Source organism: Carassius carassius, chromosome 10 (genome assembly GCF_963082965.1).
Source record: "Carassius carassius chromosome 10, fCarCar2.1, whole genome shotgun sequence".
NCBI lineage: Eukaryota > Metazoa > Chordata > Actinopteri > Cypriniformes > Cyprinidae > Carassius > Carassius carassius.
In genome coordinates, this window is record NC_081764.1 from 26020113 (window position 1) to 26041297 (window position 21185).

At 41.4% G+C, this 21185-nt stretch overlaps 1 pseudogene; it reads right to left on the reverse strand.

Annotated features, from left to right (window-relative positions):
* LOC132151420 (dynein regulatory complex protein 11-like) overlaps nt 1-21185 on the reverse strand; it is a 50510-nt pseudogene that overhangs the window by 13448 nt on the left and 15877 nt on the right.

A 21185-nucleotide genomic window follows, 5' to 3' on the forward strand; every position in this document is an offset into this window, starting at 1 on the left:
ACTCTAAACATCTGCAAAAGATTCCTGAGGCTTTTAAAAACTCCCAGCATAGTTCATTACACAAAACCGCAATCATGTGTAAGAGTGCTGACCAGAAGGCCATCATTGACACCCTCAAGCAAGAGGGTAAGACACAGAAAGAAATTTCTGAACGAACAGGCTGTTCCCAGAGTGCTGTATCAAGGCACCTCAGTGGGAAGTCTGTGGGAAAGAAAAAGTGTGGCAAAAAACGCTGCACAACGAGAAGAGGTGACCGGACCCTGAGGAAGATTGTGGAGAAGGGTTCCAGACCGATTCCAGACCTTAGGGGACCTGCGGAAGCAGTGGACTGAGTCTGGAGTAGAAACATCCAGAGCCACCGTGCACAGGCGTGTGCAGGAAATGGGCTACAGGTGCCGCATTCCCCAGGTCAAGCCACTTTTGAACCAGAAACAGTGGCAGAAGCGCCTGACCTGGGCTACAGAGAAGCAGCACTGGACAAATTTTGCATGTCATTCGGAAATCAAGGTGCCAGAGTCTGGAGGAAGACTGGGGAGAAGGAAATGCCAAAATGCCTGAGTCCAGTGTCAAGTACCGGATGAAATATGCTAATTTTTTGAGACAGGCATTTTGGGTTTTCATGAGCTGTATGCCAAAATCATCAGTATTTTTAAACAATAAAAGACCTGAAATATTTCAGTTGGTGTGCAATGAATCTAAAATATATGAAAGTGTAATTTTTATCATTACATTATGGAAAATAATGAACTTTATCACAATATGCAAATTTTTTGAGAAGGACCTGTATTATGTGCTTGCATCCAAAATGAAGAAATCCTGAAAAACATCTGGTGACTTGAATTAACAAACAAACCAGTTACACTGTGTGTCACCAAGTGATGATCTACTTGTGTTTTTTCCTGATTATCCAGAAAGGACCACTTTTATGCAGCTTGCTGAAGACACCCTGGAACCTGCTTTATTCAGGGTTTTTCCAAACCACAACTGAACCAGACTAGCAGGACTAGCAGCCAGGTATTTTCTCAGATGTTACGTTACTAAACGTTACCTAATACAGTACTTACTGGGTGAATAATGGAGCATATCCACCTCATTTTCTCAGATGTTACGTTAATAAACATTACCTAATACTTACTGGGTTAATAATGAAACATATGTCAATGTCAATGTCACCTTTATTTATATAGCGCTTTAAACAAAATACATTGCGTCAAAGCAACTGAACAACATTCATTAGGAAAACAGTGTCAATAATGCAAAAATGATAGTTAAAGGCAGTTCATCATTGGATTCAGTTATGTCATCTCTGTTCAGTTAAATAGTGTCTGTGCATTTATTTGCAATCAAGTCAACGATATCGCTGTAGATGAAGTGTCCCCAACTAAGCAAGCCAGAGGCGACAGCGGCAAGGAACCGAAACTCCATCGGTGACAGAATGGAGAAAAAAACCTTGGGAGAAACCAGGCTCAGTTGGGGGGCCAGTTCTCCTCTGACCAGACGAAACCAGTAGTTCAATTCCAGGCTGCAGCAAAGTCAGATTGTGCAGAAGAATCATCTGTTTCCTGTGGTCTTGTCCTGGTGCTCCTCTGAGACAAGGTCTTTACAGGGGATCTGTATCTGGGGCTCTAGTTGTCCTGGTCTCCGCTGTCTTTCAGGGATGTAGAGGTCCTTTCTAGGTGCTGATCCAGCATCTGGTCTGGATATGTACTGGATCCGGGTGACTGCAGTGACCCTCTGATCTGGACACAGACTGGATCTGGTGGCCAAGGTGACCTCGGAACAAGAGAGAAACAGACAAATATTAGCGTAGATGCCATTCTTCTAATGATGTAGCAAGTACATAGGTTGTTATGGGAAGTGTTTCCGGTTCCGGTTTACCTAATTAATGCAGCCTAAAAATCCTTTAACGGATTTGGATAATAAAAGCATATTAGTATGTGTGACGAGTGGGGCGGGGCCGAGGGACATGGGAGCCAGGCCTGGTCCTCTCTCGTCCTTCACTGTCGTCGCTCCAGTTTTATATCCTTCCATCTCCTCCATGGGCCTCGAGACCGGTGGGTCGAACAGGTGTAGTTCATCTCCAATCACTCCCCCGGCCTCGCTCCCATGTCCCTCGGCCCCGCCCCACTCGTCACAGTATGTTATGTGTATGCCAGGTTAAAGAGATGGGTCTTTAATCTAGATTTAAACTGCAAGAGTGTGTCTGCCTCCCGAACAATGTTAGGTAGGTTATTCCAGAGTTTGGGCGCCAAATAGGAAAAGGATCTGCCGCCTGCAGTTGATTTTGATATTCTAGGTATTATCAAATTGCCTGAGTTTTGAGAACGTAGCGGACGTAGAGGATTATAATGTAAAAGGAGCTCATTCAAATACTGAGGTGCTAAACAATTCAGGGCTTTATAAGTAATAAGCAATATTTTAAAATCTATGCGATGCTTGATAGGGAGCCAGTGCAGTGTTGACAGGACCGGGCTAATATGGTCATACTTCCTGGTTCTAGTAAGAACTCTTGCTGCTGCATTTTGGACTAGCTGTAGTTTGTTTACTAAGCGTGCCGAACAACCACCCAATAAAGCATTACAATAATCTAACCTTGAGGTCATAAATGCATGGATTAACATTTCTGCATTTGACATTGAGAGCATAGGCCGTAATTTAGATATATTTTTGAGATGGAAAAATGCAGTTTTACAAATGCTAGAAACGTGGCTTTCTAAGGAAAGATTGCGATCAAATAGCACACCTAGGTTCCTAACTGATGACGAAGAATTGACAGAGCAACCATCAAGTCTTAGACAGTGTTCTAGGTTATTACAAGCAGAGTTTTTAGGTCCTATAATTAACACCTCTGTTTTTTCAGAATTTAGCAGTAAGAAATTACTCGTCATCCAGTTTTTTTATATCGACTATGCAATCCATTAGTTTTTCAAATTGGTGTGTTTCACCGGGCTGCGAAGAAATATAGAGCTGAGTATCATCAGCATAACAGTGAAAGCTAACACCATGTTTCCTGATGATATCTCCCAAGGGTAACATATAAAGCGTGAAGAGTAGCGGCCTTAGTACTGAGCCTTGAGGTACTCCATACTGCACTTGTGATCGATAGGATACATCTTCATTCACTGCTACGAACTGATGGTGGTCATATAAGTACGATTTAAACCATGCTAATGCACTTCCACTGATGCCAACAAATTATTCAAGTCTATGCAAAAGAATGTTGTGGTCAATTGTGTCAAACGCAGCACTAAGATCCAATAAAACTAATAGAGAGATACACCCACGATCAGATGATAAGAGCAGATCATTTGTAACTCTAAGAAGAGCAGTCTCAGTACTATGATACGGTCTAAATCCTGACTGGAAATCCTCACATATACCATTTTTCTCTAAGAAGGAATATAATTGTGTGGATACCACCTTTTCTAGTATCTTGGACAGAAAAGGGAGATTCGAGATTGGTCTATAATTAACTAGTTCTTTGGGGTCAAGTTGTGGTTTTTTGATGAGAGGCTTAATAACAGCCAGTTTGAAGGTGTTGGGGACATGTCCTAATGACAATGAGGAATTAATAATAGTCAGAAGAGGATCTATGACTTCTGGAAGCACCTCTTTCAGGAGCTTAGATGGTATAGGGTCTAACATACATGTTGTTGGTTTAGATGATTTAACAAGTTTATACAATTCTTCCTCTCCTATGGTAGAGAATGAGTGGAACTGTTCCTCAGGGGGTCTATAGTGCACTGTCTGATGTGATACTGTAGCTGACGGCTGAATGGTTGCAATTTTATCTCTAATAGTATCGATTTTAGAAGTAAAGTAGTTCATAAAGTCATTACTGCTGTGGTGTTGGGAAATGTCAACACTTTTTGAGGCTTTATTTTTCGTTAATTTAGCCACTGTATTGAATAAATACCTGGGGTTATGTTTGTTTTCTTCTAAAAGAGAAGAAAAGTAATCGGATCTAGCAGTTTTTAATGCTTTTCTGTAGGATATGTTACTTTCCCGCCAAGCAATACGAAATACCTCTAGTTTTGTTTTCCTCCAGCTGCGCTCCATTTTTCGGGCTGCTCTCTTTAGGGTGCGAGTATGCTCATTATACCATGGTGTCAAACTGTTTTCCTTAACCTTCCTTAAGCGTAAAGGAGCAACTTTATTTAAAGTGCTAGAAAAGAGAGAGTCCATAGTTTCTGTTACATCATCAAGTTGTTCTGAGGTTTTGGATATGCTAAGGAATTTGGATACATCAGGAAGATAACTTAAAAAGCAGTCTTTTGTGTTAGAAGTGATGGTTCTTCCATACTTGTAACAAGAAATTTCGACAAGAAGTAGAATTTACAATTTTGGCTATATGAATTTTGCAAAGAACTAAATAATGATCTGAGATATCATCACTTGGCTGAATAATTTCAACACCATCAACATCAATTCCATGTGACAGTATTAAATCTAGAGTATGATTTCGACAATGAGTAGGTCCTGAAACGTGTTGTCTAACACCAATAGAGTTCAGAATGTCTATAAATGCTGATCCCAATGCATCGTTTTCATTTTCAACATGGATATTAAAATCACCAACTATTAAAACTTTATCTGCAGCCAGAACTAACTCGGATGTAAAATCACCAAACTCTTTAATAAAGTCTGTATGGTGCCCTGGTGGCCTGTATACAGTAGCCAGTACAAACATAACAGGGGATTTATCATTAACATTTGTTTCTTTGGATAATGTTATATGAAGTACCATTACTTCAAACGAGTTATACTTGTAGCCTGCCCTCTGAGAAATCCTGAAAACGTTGTTATAAATTGAAGCAACACCTCCACCTTTGCCTTTTAGACGTGGCTCATGTTTATAACAGTAATCTTGGGGGGTGGACTCATTTAAAATAATGTAATCATCAGTTTTTAGCCAGGTTTCTGTCAAACAGAGTACATCTATATTATGATCAGTGATCATATTATTTACAAAAAGTGTTTTCGTAGAAAGGGATCTGATATTCAATAAGCCAAGCTTTATCATTTGTTTATCCATATTGCTTCTGTTTTTTATTTGTTGAACCTCAATTAAATTGTTAATCTTAACTTGGTTTGGACGTTTTTTGTATTTTCTAGTTCGGGGAACAGACACAGTCTCTGTAGTGTGATATCTAGGTGAAAGAGTCTCTATGTGCTGAGAATTAACTGACCTCTGTGACGGGAGGCAGCTAGCAGACGGTCGGTTTAGCCAGTCTGTCTGCTTCCTGACCTGGGCCCCAGTTAGTCAAGTATAAACACTAAGACTATTTGCCATATTTCTAGAGAGAAGAGTGGCGCCACCCCAGGAGGGATGAAGACCATCTCTTTTAAACAGGCCAGGTCTGCCCCAAAAGCTCGTCCAATTGTCTATGAAACCTATGTTATTCTGTGGGCACCACTTAGACATCCAGCCATTGAGTGATGACAATCTGCTATGCATTTTGTCACCACGGTAAGCAGGGAGGGGACCAGAGCATATTACAGTGTCTGACATCGTGCTTGCAAGTTCACACACCTCTTTAATGTTATTTTTAGTGATCTCCGACTGGCGAAGTCGAACATCATTAGCGCCGGCATGAATAACAATCTTACTGTATTTACGTTTAGCATTAGCCAGCACTTTTAAATTTGCCAAGATGTCAGGCGCTCTGGCTCCCGGTAAACATTTGACTATGGTGGCTGGTGTCTCTATATTCACGTTCCGTACAATAGAATCACCAATAACTAGAGCACTTTCATCCGGTTTCTCAGTGGGTGCATCACTGAGTGGGGAGAACCTGTTTAATGTTTTGATCGGAACAGAAGAGCGGTGTTTTGACCCACGACTACGCTGCCTCACCGTCACCCAGTTGCCCTGCTGCTGGGGCTCTGTTTCCGGAACCAAACAATGTACAGGAATCCCTGAGCTAGACGCATCCAAAGCCGTATCTAGAGCCCTAACATTTTTACTGTCCTCAATTAAAGTTTGGATGCGTGTCTCTAATTCTGAAATCTTCTCTGTCAGCCTAACTATTTCCCTACATTTATCACATGTGAATCCCTCATCAGCGACAGAGATAGATAAACTGTACATGTGGCAAGAGGTGCAAGAAACAATGATAGGAGAAGCCATTACTCACCGTGCTTGATGAAAATTCTTACTGCGGTTGTTTGATGAACTTGTGAAAAACTGGAGCGAGGGAGAGGAGAAAAGAAAACAGCGATAGGTTCGAATGAAAACGCTAATGACAAGCTAACGAGTGCTAACGCTTTGCAGGTGTACTGCACTCACGGAAATAAAATAAAAGTGAACGATCAAAGTTAATCTGATAAGATTGATCGATAATATCAGAAATATGGTGTGAATTAAGTTATATTTTACCACTTTAAAAAACAGAGAGTGATAGTAAGATAAAGATTCTAGAGAAAAAAATAAAATAAAAACAGCTACACGGAGCTACAATTTGCTACAGAAGGCCAACAGGAAGTAGAGAAAACACTGTCCAACAGCGACACCCGCAGGCAGGACACTTCTCCAGCCAAGAAGCTGCTAATTGTGGAACATATCCACCTCATTTTCTCAGAAAACACTGGACTGAGTGTACTGCAATTCCCCAAAATATTTTTATGGAGAATTGTAGATCATTTCCTGGCAGGTCTGAGTTTGTGAGTCAATGATGAGGAAAACACCCTGCAAATTTATAAGTCAGTAGCATTCTCCTAAAAAACATTGGTCAGGAATTATATAACAGACAGGGTGAATTCCTGCTAGCATTAGCTCAAGATAACAAACAAACCCTCCCTGTTGCATAATGTTCAATTTGTTGTACCCAAATTACATGGCTTACAAGATTCACTGAATTTTTTTCAAAATTCCAGCAAAGTTCAAAATACCAACCTTGTGAGAAGATGGAATTTAGTCTTATGCCAGCAGAACTGAATGGGATTTGCAGGTGCCTGCATTTACAGAATGATTCATGATAAAACATCTTTCTGTATGAATTACACGTGTCAGACAGACATCATCTGTGACCAATTTAGATGTCAAAACCTCTCAGCACAAAACAACTGATGCAGTGTCAAATATGTTGTTGAGGAATTTTAGCTCTTGTGCAGGCATGCGATGAGGCCTTTTTCTATGTGTCTTGTTTTGGAAAAGACACAATACTAACTGATTGCAGGAAATACAGTGATGGATTGTTCTCAGGTCACAGGAAATACAGTGATGGATTGCTCTCAGGTCACAGTTAAACAGCCACACATATAGTCTGTCTAGATATTGCTGGCATATAATGTGTGTTTATTGTGTGTATATTCTTTGCAAATATGGATGTCTAGCATTGATCGTCATGATATAGTAACTCATGACATAGTAAGTCATGACATATCAAAATTCTAATACTGTTTATAGGATTTTATGGAATCTTATTTAAATGATAATATCAATTAAGCCTCATTCAATATTCTTGTGAGTCAAGTGACCTTTATCTACATAGCACTTTATACAATACAGATTGTCAAAGCAGCTTTAGTGTCAAACAGGAAAATAGTTTGTCAGTCTTTGTGTGTGTGTGTGGTAGAGAAGGTGGAAAAAAGGGGCCCTATCAAAACACAAGTTGACGAGGGCAAGACACCTTTACTAATTCTCTGTCCATCCCACATTCCTGAGCATTCATGAGGGCAGATCACTGTATGATGCCAGGGTCCCTCACACAAGGTGCATAAACAGAAGGCTGAGAGTACATTTCAAGATCTGGATAAAAGATAAAAGCACAAGGGAAGAGAAAGAGCTGAGGTGTTTTGTTTTTATAGAGTATTATGAATTTCATGAATTGTAGTGCAGAAAGAGTGTTGATTTGTTTTCTCTCAACCACGGCTTGAATTCACAAGGGTCCGGGACAAAATTATGAATTATGAGGGCCTCATTCTTTATACTACTTAAATGTTAAAGATGTGTTTACTGGGCTCCCTTCATCACAGGCCCCTGGTTCTCCCCCGATGAAAGCTCCACTCCCACCTGAACTCTGAGCTCCTCTTCAACTTCCAATCTGTTCTCCTCATGCACCAACTGAGCATCAAAACATTGAAGGAAGTTCAGTTTTTTATCTCGGTTATGCCAAACCTCTGCAATGCACAATAAATCCACAGAGTAAATATAGATTTATATAAAACACATTAGAACAGCAGTGACAATATGATAATACTACTGGGAAACAGCCATGGTGCTTCGCATTACATTCATTTAAACAGCAGAAAGCTGACATTTTCTGACATGTGAAAACAAAATTGAGTTGGATACAAAGCATCAAAGTAAAACCAGGAGGACATCAGTCAGCACTGTGTTTAAAGGAGGAAACAATTCTGAGAGTGGTCTGGTGGGCCTCCGTTGGAGCTCATGCATGTGTCCTGTGTAGAGGAAGCACAGGTGCTGTAGTCTGGGTGAGAACGTACCCTACGATTGTACTCCATGCTGCGCTCTCACGCGCCACATCCTGACAGGAAGTCCATTTCCACCCACTTTCTGTCCAAGCTACAGGCTGTATGCCAGGTTGATTTGGAAACTGGAACTGGACTGAATGGCAGCTTCTGACCTTACAGAAGTTGTTTTCCCATTTTGTCCATATGCATATCTTTTAGATATACAGAAATAAACAGCAATCTTAACCTTTATTTACCAAAAAAAAAAAAAACATTTGTGAAAGTGCTAAACATATATATTTACATTTGACAGATTATTTTAACCAAAGCAACTAACACTGCATTCAATAAATACATTGTTATCAGTTATGATTAAAATGCCCTACTTTTTGAGCTACAGGGACACTTATGTAACAGCATAAGGCTCATAAACAGTAGGGTTGTGTGTATATATAAACTGAAACAGAACTAGTAGTGGAATTCACATTTGAATTTAAAGCTACAATGCAGACCCCTCAGCCCCTCTCAAAAAAGAAACAAAATTTAATTATTGCGCTAGATCATAAATCAATCTACTGTATGTTCATTTCAGTGTGCTTGTCTTACCCTGATTCGTATAGCCTACAAGAATACAATTTTGAGCTATCAGGTCAGATTTCGAGGTAAATTACAATTCACACAGTCCATGAACACCGTCAAGAAGGTCTGACTACTTTATTGCATTCCAAGGTGAAGAGGAGTGGTTGTAGTTTGTTGTGAAAATAAATAGCGTTACATAGAATTTGAAGTAGTCAGCTAGCAGGCATTTATTACAGTTCTAAATGTCAACCATCATTGACGTCTGGGGAGCACCCACTGACAAAAAAGAATGTTTGCTAGAGCCCATGCCAAAACAAGATTTAAACTACAGCAACAAATCTGATACTTGCTCACATTATATATTCTTAATGAAGGAGATGAATGATCAACAGTCTTTATTTAACTAAATAGGGAAGTACATGCAACAGGCAGGAACACATACACAAGTAAGCAGGAGGATTACACGTACAAATCCATATCAAGACGTACAATTCCATATCAAGACAGACTGCACAGACTCAAACTTATACATATAGGGAAATATGGATAATATCTAGACACACATGGAATAAATTGGAAACAATTAGGACAGTCATGGGAAGGACAAAATAAAGGCATAGAAACACGTGGGAGGCAAAACACACACAAAACAAGGAAGAGAGTCTGATAAGAAAGTACTTAGGAAGTTTTAAGGTTTTAAAGGCCTTGACAAAGTGACACACCAAGTCTACAGTCAGACCACTGAGTTTTCATGATGTGTTCCGCAGCATCGACACTAGTTGGACCCCGTTGGGGAATTTTTTTCCACTTTTTGTATAATGAATGTAGATTACTGCCACCTATTGATTTCCTCACATATAGGTGCAGGACATATGTGCAAGTTGGCTGTTGGCTATAGTGTTTGTTGTGTGTTCAAGTACAACTTTTTGGCCCTGACGTGGAGACATGAGGTAACAACACAGTACGCTTTCAACACTGCTAGTTCTTTGATCTCAGTTTGGTGTGTCTTGAGCTGTACAGATGTACAAACCAGGGTTGAAGAACACCGGTTCAAACATCTTTGAATTGGAATTCAGAAAATTCCAGTTGTCTGTAATTCCAATTCTAGTTTGACAATCCTGTGGTTTGTGGCAGTTCAATTGAAATACCAACTTACAAAATGATTTTTAAATTCTGAATTTCACACAACTCTAATAAGCAGTGCTGTCAAGTTCACATAGGGGTCTAAGGCCACTGATGTTAAAGCTAACTCTGGTGGAACCTAAAAATAAGCATCTGAATAATATTCGTTGCTGAGGTCAGAGGTCAAACTGTCGTTCACAAAGCCTCCTTTTCAAAGTCACATTTTCAAAACATCCCTGGGCAATACGATCCACATAATTGCCTCACTCCTTCAGAGGGATGCATTCACACAGCATGGCCTGTTTGTTTAAAGACAACATCCACCTAACTCCCCTGAAAACACACGACTGTTAGGGGTCAGCTTTTTAAACCTTCTTTATTGGCACTGAGGTCCTCTGAGAATGCTCCACACAGCATCCAAATCCAACCCCACACAGTGCAACAAGAACAGACACTGTTGTGGATAAACAGAAAATCAGCAAAACATCTGGTGCCATAGTTGCTAGTTTTTGTTGGAGGGAGGTGGCCACACACATCTGCTCAGACTGAAAATGGTGTATATACAACACGTTTGCTACCCCACCATATGGAGATTAAGTGTAAAAACACTCCAGGTCTGGAGGGTGGTCAGCTGTACCCACTCTGCTAGGCTCCATCGCAGCCTCTTACCTTCACGATATGGTCTTTTTTCCCATTTGTGAAGATTTGTACGCCAGTCAGTCTGCGGAGACTGTGTTGCTCTCGTTCTACCAACCTGTTTGCCTGTTTGTCTCGGTCATTAAGCTAACAGCTAGAAACCGACACTTCCTTGACATAGCACTCTCAAGCCAAGAGACTGACATGAAATCCATCAGTCACATACAGAAAGTGCACCGTGACTTAGGGATGCAGTAAGTGAAAGAGGGGTAAAAAGGGAGCAAGAGGGAAGCAAGCAACAGACAAGCCTAGACAGGCAATCTTACCCTGAGTATTACAAATGACTTCCTTGGCCTCTCTATAAGCCATTCTCAACTAGAGTGTGGTTGACTTTCCAAACAGTGCTAGTCCCTTTAGACATCATGCTGGTTATTTTCTGATTCTGGGTAAATATGGTGTTCACCTTTCCGCCCCATTACAACTAAATAAACCCACCAGATGATCATATCCCAATTACAGACAGCTGATAAAACAGTGCTGCAGATGAACTTGCACAGCAAAGACCCTTAACTCTAATTAGCTGTCTGACAGGCAGGATGTAGGAGATAGACTTAAATATGTTTGTCTGCTGAACATATCATACAGATCTTTTAGGAGTTCAGATTAGCTGAATGCATTGTTTACTGTGACACAAGGCTCGTTTTGCAAGCTGTAAGCGTACTTATTTCAGAAATAATATATAATTAAGTTCAAACTAAATGTAATGTTTTCGGACACTTAACTGCATGTTAATTTCAATTAAATGAAAATGTGTTATAGGTTACATTTTTATTAAATGCAAATAAGTTGTACTCTTGACCCACTTAAGTACTTATACATCTCTATATGTAATTTCATATTTACTTATTTTTTTCTGTGAAATATGATTAAAGCATACTGCCAAATGTACTGAAAAGCATTTAGAGTAAACTAAAATATGAATATAATTTATATTTAAAGTTGTATGAAATTTACTAAAATATATATTTGTAATTACACATTTGTAATGATGACATCGCATTTTAGTACATTCAAAATATATTAATTAGATGAGTAATATCGAATAACCCACTACAGTTAAAATTATAATCAATTTATTCACATATGCTTTAGCATGTTAACACATCAAAATACGCTTAGTTATTTAAAGCCCAACAAAAAACTTAAATATAATGATTTAAATGTTTGTAAAAGTAAATCTTTAAATGTCAATGGACATTATTACAAAGTACAATTTAAAAAATATGCTCTCCTCAAGTAAGGCTACACTTAAGTTTTAATTTCATTAAAATTATCAGCAAGTAGTTAAAAGAAAAAAATACTTTTAAGATCTAAATCACACCACAATCACACATTTTATACAATTATGCATACTTCTTTTTACAAGAGACAATATAAATAATAAAAACCAGCAACATTTCACATTTTACCATTCATCATGTAATATTATTGTATTCTGTGGACAATGCTGATGACAGCAGTTTAGTTGATGATTATTGCAGATATAAGCAACACACTGTGAGACAGACATCGCTATTCACTCAACTATGTCAAATATTTGGGAGATAAGCTCTGAGCTCTGCTTTTCATTACACCTATAAGCTTAATTTCTCAGAAATGTAATCCTTTGCTTCGCAGACTGAGCAAGGTGATGTTTAGAGGTAAATCCCAATGAAAAGAATTAAGCAGCTTTGACTGGGCATATAATTGCTTCCTGCAAGGTTACAGCTATTCATTGACTGAATTTTTTTCCAGTCAAAAAGGCATCTATACACATGTACACACACACACACACACACACAGAGTAAGATGAAGATGCATGTAAACATATATCACACTTTTAGCATGCCATGCTCTCACCTGCAACATTAAAGTATGTTAATATCCAATAAACACATAAAAAAAAATCAATGGTAATATTTGTAACTTTAGTAAAACAGGGTTAATTTAGCACAGTACAGAAGCAGTACTGAAAAATGTACTTCTACTGCATCCAAATTACCACACTTGTGCTGCAAATCTGCAGTTGTCAAGGTGCAGGGTGCCGTCTCAGCTTCCCCTGCGGTCTGTGTTGTCCTGTCTGTTCAGTAGTTCGTGGTCTGGGCAATCAGTGCTGATCGTGGCGGGGTTGTGCAGATCACGAGCTGATTCTTCCCCACCTGTCGCTCGTTCCCCCACTCCCTTATATGTCTCTGCTTTTCTGTCTGTCATTGTGAGTAGGTTGTTTTGTCTTTGCCCATGTTTTGTATAGTTCCAAGTCTCAGTCTCACCTTCTGTTTTCCCGTCTAAGGATCCGTAGTTCGGAGATCTGGCAGCACGAGTGGTCCGCAGTGTGCCAGCCAGCTCGGAGATCTCTGTGTGCGCCATAGCATTTTATTATTGTTTATGTTATTTTGTGTTTTGTGGCGAGAATAAAGATTCTCCTTTTTCTCTACTCTGCTTCTGAGTCCTCTGTCTAGTACGCACCCTGACAGAATCTTCTCACCATAAATGGATTCAGCAGAGGAAACGGAGCTGCGCCGAGCTCTTCTGCAGCAGGGCTCTCTTCTGGGTCAACAGCAGGAGGAAATCGCAGCTTCTCGTCGCGCTTACTCGGAGATCTCTCTCCAACTCAGCCAGCTAGCCGAACGGCTTGACCAGCTGCAGGCCAGCCCTTCGGCTGCCCCGTCTGTCCCACCTGCTCCTCACCACGCGGAACCGCGACTCAATCCACCCGCTCCATACTTGGGTGAGCCCAACTCATGTCGGTCATTTCTGTCCCAGTGCTCGCTGACTTTCACTCTCCAGCCTTCCTGTTTCCCCATGGAGCAATCCAGGGTGGCGTTCGTCATCACTCTCCTAGTGCGTCAAGCGAGAGAGTGGGAAATGGCTATGTGAGACAGAGGGAGCTGCGCAAGGTGTTTGACCCTTCGGCACGCGGTAATGAAGCAGCACGAGCATTGTCGCTGCTTCAGCAGAGAGAGCAGTCGGTGTCCGGTTACTCCATTCAGTTCTGCAAGCTCGCCGCGTCCTGCGGCTGGAATTAGAAGGCTCTCTGGGATCACTTCCTCCACGGCCTGGCTGAGCAGGTGAAGGACGAGATCTATTCACTAGAGCTGCCCCCTGGCTTGGATGGGCTTATTGACCTCGCCATTCGTGTCGACGACCGGATTACTCTACGTTCTCGGCACCATAGAGAGGGGATTCCCCATGAACACATCACTGCGGTCCCATATGGAGCAGCATGTGACACGATGTCTCAACGCCGCATCCTCCCGGAGGAGGAGCCTATGCAGATTGGGAGAGCACGGCTGACAATAGGAGAGCGATGCCGTTGCTTGGATAATCAGCTCTGTCTGTACTGCGGTGAGGCGGGTCACGTGGTAGCGGCACGCCCTGTGGCAGGGCGACACTTTTCAGGCAAGGGAGAGTGCATGGTGAGCTTCACTACAACTCGACTGCCACCTGGTGGCCGTTCAGAGTTCCAAGCTTCAGTACAGTTTGGGGGAGCTGTTTTCCAGGTTTTGGCATTGATTGACTCTGGAGCGGAGGGTGACTTCATGGATTCCAGATTGGCAACTCGTCTGGGGATTTCGACTGTTGCACTGGCCGAACCTATTTCTGCCAGGACCCTTTGTGGCACCCATCTCACTAATATCACTCACACCACCCAGTTTGTCACATTAACTTTGTTTGGTAATCATGCTGAGGAGATTAGATTTCACCTCATTCACTCGCCCACCGCTCCAGTGGTGGTTGGTTAAACATAACCCTCATATTGATTGGGCCCGTGGTTCTATTTTGGCTTGGAGCACTTTCTGTTTAGCTCAGTGTTTGGGTGCTGCTTTTCCCCCTGTCTTGTCACATTCTGTGTTGCAAGAGGAGCTGATTAACTTGGTGGATGTACCGGAGGCTTACCATGATTTGAGAGCGGTTTTCAGTAGGTCCCGAGCTTCATCTCTGCCTCCACACCGCCCGTACAACTGTGCAATTGACCTGCTTCCTGGCACTTCTCCACCTAAGGGGCGCCTTAACTCTCTGTCGGCTCCGGAGCGGGAGGCCATGGAGAGGTATATACATGATTCTCTGGTAGCAGGCATTATCCGTCCCTCATCCTCTTCAGCCAGGGCGGGGTTCTTCTTCGTGGAGAAGAAGGATGGTTCGTTGCACCCCTGTATTGACTATCGGGGGTTGAATGACATCACGGTAAAGAATCATTATCCTTTGCCATTGATGTCATCGGCCTTCGAGCTCCATCAGGGGGCAACCATCTTTACGAAGTTGGACCTTCGCAGTGCTTATCACTTGGTTCAGATTAGGGAGGGGGACGAATGGAAGACCGCCTTTAACACCCATACAGGGCACTTTGAGTATTTAGTTATGCCGTTTGGGCTTTCCAACTCCCCGGCGGTCTTTCAGGCACTCGTCAATGACATGCTCCGAGACATGGTAGATCGGTTTGTTTTTGTTTATATCGACGACATCCTGATTTTTTCCCAGAATGAACGCGATCATGTCCAGCACGTCAGGTGAGTGCTCCAGCGGCTGCTGGAGAATCGTTTATTCGTAAAGTTGGAGAAGTGTGAGTTTCACGCACAGTCGGTTCTGTACCTGGGTTTTATTCTCTCGCCTGAAGGTATCCGAATGGATCTCGCCAAGGTAAAGGCAGTTGCTGATTGGCCCACCCCAGATAGTCGTAGAGCGGTTCAACGCTTTCTGGGGTTTGCCAATTTTTACAGGCGGTTCATTCGGAACTTTAGCCAGATCGCCCTTCCTCTGACTGATCTCACCTCCACAAGGAAACGATTCTGTTGGTCGTCGCAGGCCCAAGCTGCGTTTGAGAACCTTAAGAGTCGATTTATTTCGGCCCCCATTTTAACGACCCCTGACCCATCTGACCCCGTGGAGGTGGATGCATCGGAGGTGGGGGTTGGGGCAGTTTTGTCTCAAAGATCAACTTCGGACGAGAAAATACATGCCTGCGCCTTCTTTTCTCATCGTTTAACCCCCACGGAACAGAACTATGACATTGGGAATAGGAAGTTACTAGCTGTCAAGTTGGCCCTGGAGGAGTGGCGTCACTGGTTAGAGGGAGCGCGATTTCCGTTTAACGTTTGGACTGATCATAAGAATCTTGAGTACATTCGCACAGTCAGGAGAATAAATTCTAGGGCAGGTTTGCTGGGCATTATTTTTTGGACATTTCAGGTTTACCATTTCTTATCGCCCGGGCTCTAAGAATGGTAAACCTGAAGCGCTGTCGCGGGTTTCTGAGGCTAAGGCTAGTCCCACCCTCCCGGTGGCCATTTTGCATCCCGAACGGGTTGTGGCTGCGGTCACCAGGGGGGTGGAGTCCAAGGTCCGCGTGGCACTATGCGATACTTCTGTTCCCACTGGATGACCAGAGGGTCTGCTCTTTGTACCTGAGTCAGTCCGAACTAGCGTACTTCAGTGGGGCCACTCTTCTAGTCTAGCTTGCCACCCTGGAGCGACTCGTACTTGTAGGTTAATCAAGCAGCGGTTTTGGTGGCCGTCCATGGCGCAGGATGCTCGACGGTTTGTGTCGGCTTGTCTGATTTGTGCTGCGGGTAAGGGATCCAATCGACCCCCAGCAGGGCTACTTCAGCCGTTGTCGGTCCCTTTGCGGCCCTGGTCACACATAGCGATGGACTTTGTGACTGGCTTGCCTCAATCTAGGGGCAAGACGGTAGTTCTCACTGTGGTGGACAGGTTCTCAAAGGCGGTCCATTTTATTCCCCTCCCCAAATTGCTCAGTGAGGGAGACAGCGACTACGGTCTTAAATCACGTTTTCCATTTTCATGGCCTCCCGGTGAACGTGGTTTCTGACAGAGGTCCCCAGTTTGTGTCTAGGTTTTGGACAGAGTTCTGTCGACAGTTGGGGGCGACTGTGAGCCTATCTTACGGTTATCACCCACAGACTAATGGTCAGGCCGAGCGTGCAAACCAAGATTTGGAGAGAGTCCTGCGCTGTGTGGCGTCTGCTGAACCGTCATCTTGGAGTTCCAGGTTGACCATGGTAGAGTATGCACATAACTCCCTCCCGGTCTCATCTATGGGTTTGTCCCTCTTCCAGTGCTGTTTAGGCTTCTATTCCCCTCTCAAGAATCCAATGCCATTGTTCCCTCCGCGCATGCGTTTATTCAGAGATGCCTCCGTACTTGGAGGATCGCCAAAAAAGCCCTCACTCGGACTGGCGAGAGGAACAAGGCATCGGCGGACCATCACCGTACTAAGCCCCCTCTTTATGTGTGTGGTCAGAGAGTCTGGTTGTCTACTAAGGACATTAACTTCAGACTGCCCTCACGTAAACTGGGACCCAAATTTGTTGGACCGTTTATCATCGCCAAGGTGCTTAGTCCGGTGTCAGTACGGCTCAAATTGCCCCCTCAGTTTAGAAGGATCCACCCAGTTTTCCACCATTCAAAGATTAAACCTGCCTTTCGATCCCCCCTTCAGCCCCTGACCTCTGCCCCTCCGCCTCCTAGGCTCATCGAGGGGTCGCCTGTCTATACTGTACGGCAGCTCATTGATGTGAGGCGTAGAGGTAGAGGTCATCAATATCTGGTAGACTGGGAGGGTTATGGTCCAGAGGAGAGATGCTGGATTCCGGCTCGCGACATTCTGGATCGCGCTTTCATTGATCAATTTCATCAGCGTCATGGTGAGTCCTCCGGGGACGCCAGGAGGCGTCCCTGAGGTGGGGGGTACTGTCCGGTGCAGGGTGCCGTCTCAGCTTCCGCTGCGTTCTGTGTTGTCCTGTCTGTTCGGTAGCTCGTGGTCTAGGTAATCAGCGCTGATCGTGGTGGGGTTGTGCAGATCATGAGCTGATTCTTCCCCACCTGTCGCTCGTTTCCCCACTCCCTTATATGTCTCTGCTTTTCTGTCTGTCGTCGTGAGTAGATTGTTTTGTCTTTGCCCATGTTTTGTGTAGTTCCAAGTCTCAGTCTCACCTTCTGTTTTCCCGTCTAAGGATCCGTAGTTCGGAGATCCGGCAGCGCGAGTGGTCCGCAGTGTGCCGGCCAGCTCGGAGATCTCTGTGTGCGCCAGAGCATTTTATAATTGTTTGTTATTTTGTGTTTTGTGGCGAGAATAAAGATTCTCCTTTTTCTCTACTCTGCTTCTGAGTCCTCTGTCTAGTACGCACCCTGACAGCAGTAGTACAGCATCCAACTTACGTACTTGTACTGTATGATTATGATGCATATTTGGCTGCAGTTTTAGAGGTTAGTATAGTCTCCATGTGTATTATAATATATTATTGAAATTTTCCTTGTACACAGAGTTTCATCTGCTTGTTGTACAGAAAAAAAAACACTCAATAAAATAGATAAAATAATACTGGCAACAATATCAGCAATGACTGAATCAATGAAGCCACAGTAAATGGTAAGTTACTATTATGAAAAAGCTTTACAACTGCAAATAGTGAAATATGAAAACTGCAACACTATCCATGCCAATGCACTGCAGCTGTTGCCCAAAAACGTCAGCTTAGTTCACGTTTAAGTGCAGCTGTCCATCAGATCTGTTTCTGTACTGATCTGAAGTACTACTGAATTGCACTACACTGACAACAAATATACTTAATGTATAAAGTAGTGGTACTTGAGAGTGCTTGCGATTTTTTCATCAATACAGTGTTCTTTTATGCTACAAAACTGCATTTATCACTGCATAGATTGTAATAATATTACAATCACACTGCAGTTTGATTGCAGTTCTATCCTTAAGGGAAATATTAATCATCAAAGACCTGTAGATGATAGATGCAACTGACGTGACTTGACGTCAACACATGTCTTGCAATGAATACTCGTGGAGGGGCTGAGAACACACAGAACTTCAGCAGATGTGAAGTAGATGATCCGCTTTAGTGAACCTTTATGTTCTTTGAAGAATGATACAAGCCAGATGCACAGCTGTGTGATAGATGTGAGATTCAGTGACTTTAAAAAGACAGAAGTTTTCCTTATCAGATGTTGACTTTAAAAGACACCTCACACCTCTTTCAGCTAGGGCTGGGCGATATGACAAAAAAAAAATTAAATTATAATTTTTTTTTAAAGTTTGATTGATTCTCAATTTTTACGATTTGTAACTAGTCAACTTGCAAATGTAACTACAACATGATTCAATTAACGTTTTCTTTATTAACCCTCTAGTTAAAGAAATTTATATTTTAATTGCATTACACATGGAGTTGTCATCATGATGTAAATGTTAAACAAATTACTTGTTAACGTTAAATATCTTTGCAAAAATAGATGCATGAACTGGGACTTGTCTTATACATATTACATTTTCAGAAATAATACAAGGAAAATGCTTTGAAAAAAAATTAAGGTAATTCGAATTCAAAATGACTGCAGGTATAATACCAGTAGACTATTATTAAATAAGCTATAAATGTCCTGTAAAAACAATGAACAGCAGCTTTCAGCCTATCACCATGATGCAAACAAGACATTTCAGATATAGACTAGTAGTTCTTTGCAGGTTTTTATTCGATTGCACTGCTTTTTCACTGTTTTTTCTATGTAAGCATTTGACTGTTGTGCTTGCATCAAATTGTATACTAAAAGCACGTTAATCAAGTTAAAAGAAGTTGAACTCCCACTATTCTACTGCCAGCATCGCATCTTTGTCAACACAAGAGCACATTCTGTGTGAATGGGACCTTCTGGTCCTTCACAGAGCGTGTCACACATGAGCGGTTAATCATGTGCGCCGACATGCGGTTAGATCATTATTTTATCTTTACTGTTAACATTGGCATATTGTAAAAGTGTCTAATTCTAACATTTAATAATATTTCTATTCAAAATCATGATTCCTCAATTTCCCAAAAAATTTAATTGTGGTTAAACATTAAATTCGAATTGATCTATAAAATCTGAAAAACAAAAACACCCAGTCCTACTCTCAGGCAACAGAGAGTAAATGAGTCTGTTGTAGGAATAGAAGAGAAATAAATCTAACAATCTGTAGCCAAGAGATGGTGGGTAATGGGCTGGACCACAGCTAAAATGGAGTTAGGGTGTAATCTACAATGCAGTTTATTGATACAGGTTCTCTAATCACTTAACAGAGGCAACAGAGCAGGATGTTGTCATAGCAATCTATCCTGGAAATGCTAGACTGATATGTTTAGAATGTGTTTTTGCAGACCTCTGTCTCACCTACTCCCTACTGACACAAACATTCAGACATGCACAGAAATGTTCCATGGTTTCGAAAGATCTGAGATCTAGCTCTCTACCCTGTCTTCATGTATCATTTAAACAGAAGAAAGCAGTCCAGTCTTCTCATTTCCTGTTTAGAGACCTTAAACTTCTAGACTAACAGGAAGTAGTGTCTCAGTCATTACCATGCTTGTCTTGTCAAGAGGTTTCAGGGGTGACTTGATTGATTTGCTGTTCTATAGGCAATGCTGAGGTTGAACTATGGCTCCTAAACATACATTCTCTTCACACATTGCAGAATAAGACCCAAGTGAAGCGTCGGGTCAAACAGGACATATAATGTGGTAAAGCCATTTGTGTGAATTAGAAGAAAGAAATTTATTTAACCATAAATACAATAATGTATAATAAATAAATGTTTTTGGAAGTGTATTAATTATTTTAGAATGAAAATGTACGACAATACATATATTATGTTAAAATTGTTAAAAACACCTAAAAAAAGAAAAAAAAAGATTAAAACATGACATCTTTCTCTTATTTTACTGTAAATTTTACTGTATAATATAATGGTGGAAATCTGGATTGTAACAAGATAATATATGTATTTATAGTAAGTAAAACATTGCTTTTTGTTAGTAAAAAAAGTTACACTATAATTTATACAGTAAGAAGATCTTTTTATTGTTGTTCACGATAAATGATAATGTAACTTTTTTTTTTTTTTACTAGCAAAGAGCAATTTAAACAATGTTTTACTGTATGTATTTTACTTTATAAGTACATGTATTGTCTTGTTACAAAAACATACAACTGGAATCTAAACCAAAACATAAAACCCAACCCCAAAACCTAAACCTAATTATGAATAAAACCTGAAAACGATAAAATCATTGATTTTCCATCTAATACAAATTATTTTTGTCATAAGAATTTGTTTGCTACAATTTTTGTTGTTAAGTCAGTGTTTACAGCAGTTCTAGTGTCATGTGAATTACCTTGATGGTACAGTATTTTGACTTTGGGTGTGTGACATTGTACACCATCTACATGAGTACCAGCTGTATATTGGGTTTATGAAAAGGTCACTACAGTATGATGAATGTTGATGAATCATGTGCTATTATAAAGATTTTACTACTTAAGGTATGCTAGTTTACCCCTTCTAGTAGTTTTTCCTTTCGCACGCTCAGTTAACATTACTCAGTTAA